Genomic DNA, 11,902 nt, shown 5'->3' on the forward strand with positions numbered 1-11,902 from the left:
GTCCCTTATCTAAAAATGATTGACTTGAAATTTCTGAATGTGTTTCATAAAAAATATAGGATGAATCATAAGAATTTTCTTCTTAATTTATCTCATGGATTCTTTTTTGCAGACACCTATTGGCATAATGTTATTCCTTTAAGCATTTGTAAAAAAAATATTTTTATTCGACTTTTATCTTCTTTGAACTTCTTTTTGTTGTTTTTCAGTTGGTCTTTTGTAATTCGAATGTTTGTGATATCACTTAAGGGGTATAGGGCTTGTTATATCTTCGGTATTTTCTATAATATGTGGGTCTTATATTATAATTTTTTGGATGAATTCTCTTTTAGGAAAGATACCGATTCTTTCTTTCTCAAATCCATATTGAGAGCAAAAGGTCTTCATTTCTCTTTTGTGAATATTTGAATGCTTCTGAACTTTGGCTTGAATTTTTATCTCTTTATAGATATTTAATCTGCATTCTATAATTTTGGAAGTTAGTTGGGCATGGGTAAAGGTTTTTCAATGTATTTACTCAAGATATGCTTTATTGAGGGAGTTATAAACTCGTTCTGCCATAAAGCTTGGAAGTCCATCAATGAATATTTCTTTCCAATGCCTATCATTGCAATCCTTGAAAATATAAATTCTAAATAAGAACGTGTCTTTGTACCATCTAAAGTCTCCCCCGGCCCTTCCCCCCAATAGAGAAGTGCATTTTAGGTTTTTGATTATTTTCCTTTAGTTTTCTATGTCATGTCATTTCCTAGGCCGAAATGACTACTAATTATATAGAGAAAAAGTTTCAATATCGTCCTCTTGTTCTTCTTCTACCTCTTGAGTTGCTAAAGTTCTAGCTTCGGTTTTAATTGTCCTCGTAATTTTTGTCCTATGATTTTTAGTTGCTTCTTTTTGTTCTTGGTTATGGCATGTTCCTGCCATAATTTTAGGCTTCCACTAAATCCATTGATCAATAGTTTAGTGGCTTCTCCATTTGGAAGACCATTGGATTGATCATAAGAAAGATAACAAGTTACTATTTAATATGTCAAAAATTTGAAATTCTGAAGTTCCATCAATGTTCCAGACGTATATAGATTATCCATTGAATTTTTGTATTTATTGTATACTTTTGCCTTTGCTCTAGACCTTCTCCTGGAAATGAAGGTCGAGAATGGAAATTAAATTGATCTTTTTTATTACAAATCATCCAAAATTTATTGTGTTGATTTTTTTTTTCTTCTTCGTTAACAAAGAACTCTTTGAAATCTTCCATAAATTATTGCATCCTCCTCATTGAGAACATTTACTGGACTGTCACCCTTTAAGTTGCTTAAACATTTATTAATTTCTTCAAGAAGCCTTTGTTTCTGAATTTTTATTTAACTTTTTCTAGAGGTTGGAAAACGTTAGGAGTTTCTTTAAGAGTAGGGGGATTTATAATTTCCTATAGCTTGAAGATTTGGTTTGCAATTGAAGAAAGCATCCTATTAGGATAATTGTTTTGAACTTAGATGCTTTTCATTTCCTTATTTATGAGAGCCTTTTTCCCTACGGATTTTTTGATCATTTGAAAGGGTTTTGCTATAACATTTTCGTTATAGAAGTTTTTGAACTCAACATTTTCCATTGGAGGATAATCAACTTTGATTTCTCCCCTTTGAGTTTTCATATTTCTTTTCTTTGATTGTGCAAAGATGATCAAAGTCATTCCTTTGGTTGAACTATCTAAAAAATGTGATATGTTCTTGAAGTATTTCAAGAGTCTTAAAATACTCTTCTCAAAATAGGTTCCTTTCTTTTCAGAGTAGTTTTTGAAAAAGACAATTCTTTCGGTACGGTTTGTTTTAAACATGAATTCCTTTTGAAGGGATTCTCTGTCAAGCTTGAACTTTGATTTGATGAAATAATTACATTTAATTGAGAACTTGTATCCATTTCGGTTTGAGTTAGAGAATATGGGAGATTTTCTTTATAAACAATGTTTGGTATTCCTTAATCTAATAGATTTAATCCTTAGAGAATTTAATTTATTTAGATTAGGTACTACCTCATTTAGAATACTGGAGGTGCTTGACCTTGAACTCATGAATTCTCCATCAGAATGTTAATTATGTGGGAAAGTTCCTTTTCTTTCTTTTGAGGGATAAAAGCATTGTCTAAAGCCTAGTGAGGATTTTTGGTAACTTCTTCCCAAGCAAAGGAGTTTTGGAGAACTAGATTTATTTCTATCAATATGGTTTTTTCTTTAATTGATGACATCAAAGCTTTTAGATGTATGGTTGTGGTAAAAACTTTGTAAACAAGAGTTAGTTTTTGAACACTTTCTTCAAAGTTTAATCCTCGACTAGTGATATCAAGGTTCAAGGTTTTGAGAATGTGTGAGTCATCAAGAAACACCATATAATTTGGAAAACAATTAAAATAGACAGGGTCGTTGGCCAAATTTGATTCAATTATATGCCTAATAATGAGTTTGAAAAGTCTTTGTGACGTTTGTCCTGTAAAATTGCTAAGACTGGTCTATCTAGTCTAGATTTAGACATTAGAATTTGGTCTATCTAGTCTAGATTTAGACATTAGAATTAAGGCTACTCGGACAACACCTATGTTAATAAATGAAAATTCTATTTGGTGTTTTTCTATATCATTTCTTGGAAATAATTGTATAGAATCAATTTAATTTCCATAAACTGGGATTCTTCTTTCAACACAATTTTGACACAAAGGTTTTCATTGAAATTAAAAGTATTTTGAAAATAAATTGTTTTTGAATCAAGTTTGGGTATTACACAATTGAGAAAATCATATTCTATCTTTGTTATGTGCATTGATTCATTTGTAATATCATTTGAATTAGAGGAAATAGTACGTGGCTCTTCTCAATTTCCTTTTGAGAAATTTTTTTTAAAGAAGATTTAGAAGATAAAATTTTCTTTAGGAAATTAAACATTTGAGAAAATTTTAAATACACATAATACTTTTAATCTTTATTTTTTAAAAAATTTATTAATTCTAGAAATAAAAATTACTCTCATCAAGGATCTATACGTGTAAGTGCTAAGGCAAATTACTGCTAACCAATAGGCTCACTGCGCTATCTTGTGTTTAATGGCTGGAACCACAAACTTAGACACGGACATACAAACGGATGTAGAGGCTTGATCTTCGAAATTAAAATTTCTTTGAAATACAAAAATTTTTGAAGAACAAGATTGATCGGAAGAGTGATAAAATTATCTCAATCTCTTCTCCTATGGGAATGAAATATGAAATCAATTGAAATTAATTTGAACTCTATTGATTGGCTCTAATACTAATTTCTTTGACACTAATTGCTCAATGCTTAACCACAAAGAGAATTAAGATCGAATTTACAAGAAGCAATCAGAATAAAATGATATAGAAAAACACTAATAAATTCATTTTGACATTTTTATATTTGAAAATATTTACATTAGTATTACCATTTACCTTTAAATAATTTGTGGTTTTTTTTTTGAAATTTTAATTAATAGTAATTAGTGAACGAGTATAATGAAAACCAAAAAATTAGTGAAATGCTAAAATTTGGGGAGGTCCAAATTTATGTTTCTTTCTTCACCGGTAACTTTTTTCTTCAACCCCTAATTTAGAACCTTCTCAAACCAATCATTCATTTTTCTCTCCTCTTTTCTCGTTCACGTTTTCTCACTTGAACATATATATAGTCTCTCAGTATACCTCTTCTTCATCATCGATCCCTTCTTTCCATCTTCTTTTTCTTTAATACAATCTCTTACATTAATTATCACAATGGCGTATCAATCTCTTGCTTTCTTGGCTCTCATCATTGTCGCTGTCACTGGTGCTGTTGCTCAGGCTCCTTCTACCTCCCCCACCTCCACTCCAGCTACCATGACCTCCTCTGCCTCGTCTTCATCTTCACTCGATTCAACTACCATCCCTACCACCACCATCACCTCAGCCGATGCTTCATCAATCTCAGTAGCTCCAGCATTCTCACCCGATTCCTCTGCTCAATCACCAACGACTGCAACATCTCCCACCGGTTCTCCTTCTGCTGAGACTTCTCGCTTGTTTACAAATGGTTTTTTTGGCTGATGGATTCATGGAGAGGAGATTCAAATCTCAACTTTTGGTAGAGACTAATATTATTTTTATCCTTTGAGCTATGCTCCTCGAGGCAATATTGTCATCGAGTCATAATTTTAATTTTCTCTTTTATTAAGTTTCATTCCATTGTAATCAATTTTCCTTTCAATATAATCAAATACATAAAATATACATAAATTTCATCATTTTCATTCTTGGAGATTGTTTTGAAGAAGACTCTCCGCTTAGAGAATCTCTAAGTGTTTCTATAATATTTTTTTTTAATTCTTCGTCTGAAACATGGTCTTCAAGACAACCCCTTGCTCTTGGTCCCTTATCTAAGAAATAAAGATTGTCTTGAATTTTCTTAATCTGTTTCATCTGTAATTCCTTGCAATTGAAGGTAAAAAATATAGGATGAATCAGAAGAATATTCTTCTTCATTTATCTCATGGATTCTTTTTTATGGACTCCATGTCATTCCTTTATGCTTTTGCAACAAAATCCTTTTAATTTATTCGAATTTTCTCTTTTTTGAACTTCTTTTTACTATTTTCAGTTGGTCTTTTGTAATTTGAGTGTTTGTGATACCTCTTAGGAGTATAGGGTTTGGTATATCTTCTAGATTTTCTATAATACGTGGGTCTCATATTATAGTTTTTTGGACGAATTCTTTTTTAGGAAGATCTCTGTTGTTCTTTTACTTTCTCAAATTCATATTGAGAGAAAAAGATCTTCATTTCTCTTTTATGAATATTTGAATGCTTTTGTATTTTGGCTTTAATTTTTATCTCATTGCATATATCTAATATGTATTCTATAATTTTGGAAGGGCATAGGTAAAGGTTTTCCAAGGTACTTCCTCAAGATATGCTTTGGTAAGGGAGTTATAAACTTGTTCGCCATAAAGCTTCTTGGAAGTCCATCAATGAACATTTCTTTCCAATGACTGACATTACGATCCTTGAACATATAAATTTTAAATAAGAACATGTTTTTGTACACTCTAAAGTTCCTCCCATAGAAGAGCATATTAGGTTTTTGATTATTTTCCTTTGGTTTTCTATGTCTTACTTGGTTCGTTTTGTTTTTGTTTTATGCAAAATTTTGCTGGGGCAGAACTTGACCCAATTTTATATAACTTATTTCTTTATCATAACATGCATATATTCATTTTGTTTATATTTCTATTCAAATTGTGAAATTAGGCTTCATTACTAAATCAACACAACAAAAATTGCCTTAAACGGAGTCTGAACAAAGGAAAATGAGCAAAATAAGTTGCAGGGAAAAATGGTAATTAAATGGAAGAAATTTCAAAAGGTTGCGTCGTCTGTTGCCACGTGTCGTCCATCCATCCTCGTGCAACTTCAAGTCACGAGTTTGAATCCAATCGCACATATTTTCTTCTGCATTTTCGATCCCCACGTCGCGCGTTCGAATCTTAACAGCTGCGAATGAATCCCACACCATTTTTTTTGTCGAATGGCATTTTCGTAAATATTATGAACTTATCATGGCACGTGTCATCCATCTGCATGCGTGTGCTACTCTAAGGTAGTGTTCTCTCACACGCAGAATTAATTCTGACTTCCCAATCTGAAAACTTCTATTGCGAGCCGATCTTTCGTCTGCACGTGTCAACCACCCGTGCCGCGTGTGTCCTTAAGGTCGTGCGATCGAACCATCACCTCTGCAAAACAATTTTTCCTCATTTATTTTTAATGGCATTTTCGTAATTGTTTTTGAACTTTCCAAAAAATTGCCTCGTTCCGAGCCATTTTTTTTCCATTTGCGCGCATCCTTCAGGTTTGGAGTTCGAATCTCATTAACGATTATTTTCATATCCTTTTGTTTCCTAATTCTTCATCAATTCATCACAATTCAACCTCATTTTTCACTTTAATTCTCAAATGTACCTAAATTCTCTCTAGAAATAAAATTTCACAATTCTTTCATTTTCATTCTGCCATTTTTTTTGGTGTATGCCCTAGTTGATTGTATTCATATGTTTATTGTACTCATATGAATAATTCTCTCACGGTTAAATTCAACGTTGTTTTCTTAAACTAGGAGAGTTTAGTCCAAGTGGGAGTTTTTTGGAATTTGGTGTCCTGAAACTCATAGTTTGTAGTTTAAAATTATATTCTATCCAATCAATAAAGTGGTTATTGAGGACTTATTAGTGAAAATAGAAGACTATGATCTTGAACCCAATAAACTAAGGTCTTGAGGCTATCTAGTGTAGACTTGAACTTTATGTAGAGACATAAGTGTGGATTGAATTCGAGTTTATAGCTCAAACGGTCTATTGCGTATGAGTAAGGTTAGATGACTTGTTTTGGGGACACTACGGATGCGGCCCGCTTTGTAGTTAGTACAAACGATGTGATCCTGAATCGTTCATGTAGAGACATGGAAGTGGGGGCATCTTATGTAGAGTTTAAATAATATTGGAACAAAGAAATAATCACTTTTAAGTTATAACACCGTTGACTATATAAACTGACTATTTCGATTATGATGACCTAGGTAACTCAATCTTAATCTTGAGGTAACTATGAACTAATATAAGTGCATGGATGCATTTATAGCCTTGTCTTCTTTGTTGCGTTATTATAATATGTCTATGATACATTAGTCCAAATCTAGCCTAGATAGAGTTAGAAAAGGATAAGAGCTTCTCTTTAGAAGTTGAGAAGGCTTTAACACTTTTTTCTTGTCAACACGAATTAGGAACCTCTTGTCTAGCCATAACAAACTAGATCCCTTGAAAAGATTAGACATTGATAAAACTTGTTGTCACCTTGAAAGGAGCAATCAAACTAGAAACTAAGTTTAGATCCATAGAAAGGTAGCCTACTAGTTTTAGTAAGGCCTAGTTACCGCCGCACTGCATACCAAAGAAAGAAAAGAGAGGCTTGCAAAAAGAGCAAATGCGTCATAAGAAAAAAGGTGAGGCAACCAAGAGCTAAAAAAATAATACAAAAAAGAAAAATGTAATATGCATAAGAAAAAAGCTCGTAAAAGAAGTGAGAAGTCGGGTAGGTCAAGTAATTGTGTTAGGTTCCCTAACTATCAGAACTTGTGGGGGAAAACTTCACATTTGACCTAAGTAAAACCAAAACACCTTCTCTTAGTGTTTTAAACATAGCATCTAGTTTGACGAGGAATTTGATAAGAGGAGGAATCCTTGCTGATCCATAAGTAGGGGGAAAACAAGTCTAAGGTGTTTTCAATATTTTCATAGCATATCTAGTATCCAAGTAGCAAAGTTTGAGCATCTTTCTAAAACATACTTGTTCCGAACGAACTTAGTTAAACCCAAACCTTAATCGATAATTTGTAATCTCTTTTATAATTTGAACTAGGTTTAAGCATAGGTTTGGATAGACTGTTAAGGCACTGAGTAACGTTGCTTGGATGACTTGTTAGAAATGTATCACCTATATACTTGCATGATTGTTTTTTTTCTTCTCAAGTTGATGTTTGCTTCCCGTGCATGCTGCTTGACTGTTTGATATTTTAGATATTACTTTGCTTGGGACGAACAAAGCTTAAGTAGGGGTAATTTGTTGGGACAAATATTGATCCGTTTAAAGATAGATTATTCTCAATCCACATCATGTATATATTCATTATTTGATATTTTTATGTAGAATATGAAAGTAGACTTCGATACGAACAAAACGACAAGAAAATCACCTAAATCGGAATTCAAATGAAGGGGCATGGACAAATTGAACATTATGGGCAAATTGGTAAATATTGAAAAGTTGTGACACGCGTCATTAGTCCTACTCCGCGTGCTCGTCCCCCTCATCATGGATTTGATCTCCAGTCGATGCAAATAAAATATAAAATATTGATTGCACTTCTTCAGCCGTCCACCCCCTGTTATCATGTGCCACGTGTCGAGCTCTAGTCGCCCGCACCTCTCTTTCATTTGCGGTTTGAAACCCAGCTGACGTAAATATTTTTTTTTTTGCATTTTTTGAGTGGCACTATTGTAATTAATTACCAACTTTCCAAAATTTTGCCATTTTTTCGTCAAAATCATGAGCGTCTGGGCCTAAAGGTGATGAGTTCGAGCTCATTTCTATATAAGGCCTTATGAACCCCTAATTTCAAAAAAAAAAAAAAATCAATCCACCATTTTCTCCTAAATTCTCTCAAAACTCTCATAATTTTCAGAATCCTATCCACCATTCTGCCATTTTTTTTTCTCTTCAAATTAAAGTCCAAATTTCTTGATGATGGAGGACTAAATTCTTGAGGTAAGTGGGCTTAGGTTTAATCCTTTCTTCGAGAATTTCTCTTTAATTTTTCATGTAATTAGAGTTTAATTCAATCATGATTTTGATGTAAATTTTTGTTGGAATCACTAATATATTTTTTTTTATCAAGAATTAAACCCATGTCTTGATTTCAATAATTCTTGTCAAATTCATTATTGATTTCAATTTTAATTCAGTCTTTGTATGCAAGATACTTAGGTATGACAATTAATGCAAGACTAATTGGATTACTTTCTCTACACAAAAATTTACTTGATTCTTGATTGTTTCTCACCAATTCTTAAAATTGAATGGTGTTTGATGAATTTTCCTTATTCTTGGCATTTTTCTTTGAAATTAATTGCATATTCTTTTTGAGTGCACAATTAATTCCCAATTAATTCTTGATTTGCCAAAATCGTGAAGAGAATTCCACTTTTCCTTAAAGAACAAGTAAAGGGCTTTAGTTAATATCGTAAGAATTAAACTAATTTCCTATGGAAATTTATCTCTTTTCTTGTCTTGATCAGAATTCTTCCAAGATCAAGCAAGTTGATATTGTGAAAATTTTGAATTAAGAACCCCCTCTTAATTAAGCCTAATTCAATTCTTAATCATCTTTGGTTCAATGATGAGAATAGATTAATAGCCTAAGCCCATTCCTCACTTTTCTTATTGAGTTTCTATCCTTAATTTCTTTTTCTTGTGAATGACTTACAATTTAAAGTTTTCCTTAATTCTTGGCGCTTATTGATTTCCCCCAAATTGTTTTCAACGCTTTTATTTACTTTTTGTTACTAATTTCATCTATTTGATGCTTTTATTAAAGAAATTCTACTTAGCCTCACTCTCTTGGGTTCGACACCCGTGCTTGCACCTATCTACGCTAAGAGTAAGGGTAAACTATAATTTTTTTTTGTCAAAGCGAATCTAGGTAAGCACCATTTTTCAACAATTTTAATTTCCGAACATACTTGTGTTTAATAACGACCTTACCTACATTGCATAATTCTTGACACATATAAAATCGCATTTGTCACTAAGTAAGTTTCTTGAAATTAAACTTCAAAGAAATGATGTTAGTAGCAAAAGAAAAGCATTGAAGAGTGTGGAAAAATCAAGTAGAACCAAGACTTAAGAGTGATTTAGGATGTAAATTCAATTCACAAAAAATTAAACTCTTATAAGAAAAATGAGGGAAGGGGCAAATAACACTAATCAATTCTTATCATTGAATTAAGAGGATTATGAAATGATTTTTGCTCAATTAAAAGAGGTTCTTGATCAAGATTCCTGCAAGATCAACTTGCTTGCTCTTGTAAGAACTTTGGTCAAGATTTCAAGAAAAGAGACAACCACCTCAAGGATTTATATATTCTTGCAATAACAACTAAAGCCTAATCTTGTTCTTTAAAGAAGATCAATGTATCTTTCACACTTTTTTTTGAAACAATTTGCAATCAATGAATTAATTGGATTTAATTGTGCACAATAGAATTGATGCAATCAAAGTCAAGAATTGCCAAGAACAAGGGAGATTCATCTAGCATTCATGAATTTTAAGATTTGACATGTTGCAATCAAGAAATATATTGAATTTTTGTGTAGACAAAGGTAATCAAATTAATATTGCATTAATTTTTCATACCCAAAGTATCTTGCATACAAAATTGTGAATCAAGAATTAAATTGACAAGAATGCTTGTAATTGAAAGAAATTATTGTTTATTCAAGAAAATTAGAGATTTAACAAAAACTACAAGAAATTCAAAGATTTGATCATATCTAATTAATAAGAAAAAATAAGAGAAGAATTCTCCAAGAATTGAAAAGCCCTAAGCCCACTTACCTTTTGGTGGTTAGCCCTCCATCAAGAAAATAATTCAGAGAACAAAAAAAGCAGAATGGAGGAGTAATTTCTGAAGTTTAAGAGAGTTTTGGGAGAATTTTGGAGTTTATTTGAGAGAAAATGTGAATTTGATGATGAAATTATGATGAATTTTGGGGAAAAATGGATATATATATATATATATATATATATTTATTTATTTATAATATTTAGAAATAACTGCTCATGAGGTTGAAACCGTGACTTCAAAGCCAGCCACACGTTTCAATTGACGAAAAAATCTTTTCAAATTTTGGCTAAATATTTACCAAAATGCCACTAAAATATTCTTAAAAAATTGATTTGCAGCTACTAAGGATCGAAGTCGGGTGGTGGGAAAGTCGCATGCTACTAGGAAGTGACACGTGGCACGAGGAGAGAGGTGGGCAGACGAAAGATTTGAATAATTCAAATTTATTTTGTGTTTGGTGGGATTCGAACTGATGAAGTAGGCGTGTGAAGGGGAGGATCAAAATGACGATGTTTTGGCTTGAAAAATCTAGAAAATAAATGCTTCACTTGTGTGAACTCATGACGTCTGGGTTCTTTGCGCGTACGGATGGCTGAGGCGTGTCACGATTTTTTGAATATTTACCAATTTTCTCTAATTTTTGTTTTGTCCGTTCTTCTTCGTTTGGACTCTATTTTAGGTGATTTTTATTGTGTTGGGTTCGTATCAGAGTCTTCTTTCATATTGTGCATAAAATATTAAAATAATGAAAATATGCATGATAGGGGTTGAGAATAAGCTACATATAAATGGGTCAATAATTGCCCCAACACTAAGGTCAAATACAAAGAATTGATATCAAAGCTTAGTTCTAAGGTTCACTCTTCATTCAGGCGGTATATAAAAACTATATTGTATAGAGTAAAGTGTAACTTTAAGCTATATCTACTATCTACACTAGAGAATCTTTAAAAGGGGGAATAAGAATGGTGGCGAGATGAAAATGTGAACTAACTTGCATTAAAGAAACAATGAAGGAAAGTGTTTGCGTTATTAGGCAATTAAGCCATGCTGCAACCTTGATGCGATAGAGATCAGTTAACTAGCTTATAATCAAGACGAGCACCTCTAAGTGCCTTAAATGTCCCACTTACTCACCTTTCGGAATGCAAATGATAAAGTTTAGTTAAGTAAGATTTAGAAGGGTTTACTTACAAGACTTACAACACTTCTATTTTAAGGGTAGCAACCTCTCTGCGCCAAAAACCCACACTTGTTCTCCTTTTGGGACACGAATGATGGAAGTTATCTCGCCAAGGTGAAATTTGTCTTCAAATTTCTCCTTGCGCGTGTTAGCCATATCCTTGCTACTTGCTCTACTGGTAGTTGGTGATATACACTGGTCAAGTGATGATTATAGCACAACTAACATGATAAGATTTATAAGATACGCTTCTTATCAAGAACTTATCACAAAACTAAACTATAAATAACACATTGACAGATGAAGAATACAAAAATAATGGATAGAAAAGATATAATCATGCAATGTATTAAAGAATATAGGCCTTAGACCACTGTACAATATGAACACATACATTACAAAGAAATATAAAAATGGAGAGTAAAGAGATTGACTTTTCAAGTTAGGGAAAAGGGAAGTGATAAAATCTTCTCTACTTTGTTTTGAGTTATCACTCATAAAGTGAC

Source organism: Cucumis melo, chromosome 6 (assembly GCF_025177605.1).
Source record: "Cucumis melo cultivar AY chromosome 6, USDA_Cmelo_AY_1.0, whole genome shotgun sequence".
NCBI classification, from domain to species: domain Eukaryota; kingdom Viridiplantae; phylum Streptophyta; class Magnoliopsida; order Cucurbitales; family Cucurbitaceae; genus Cucumis; species Cucumis melo.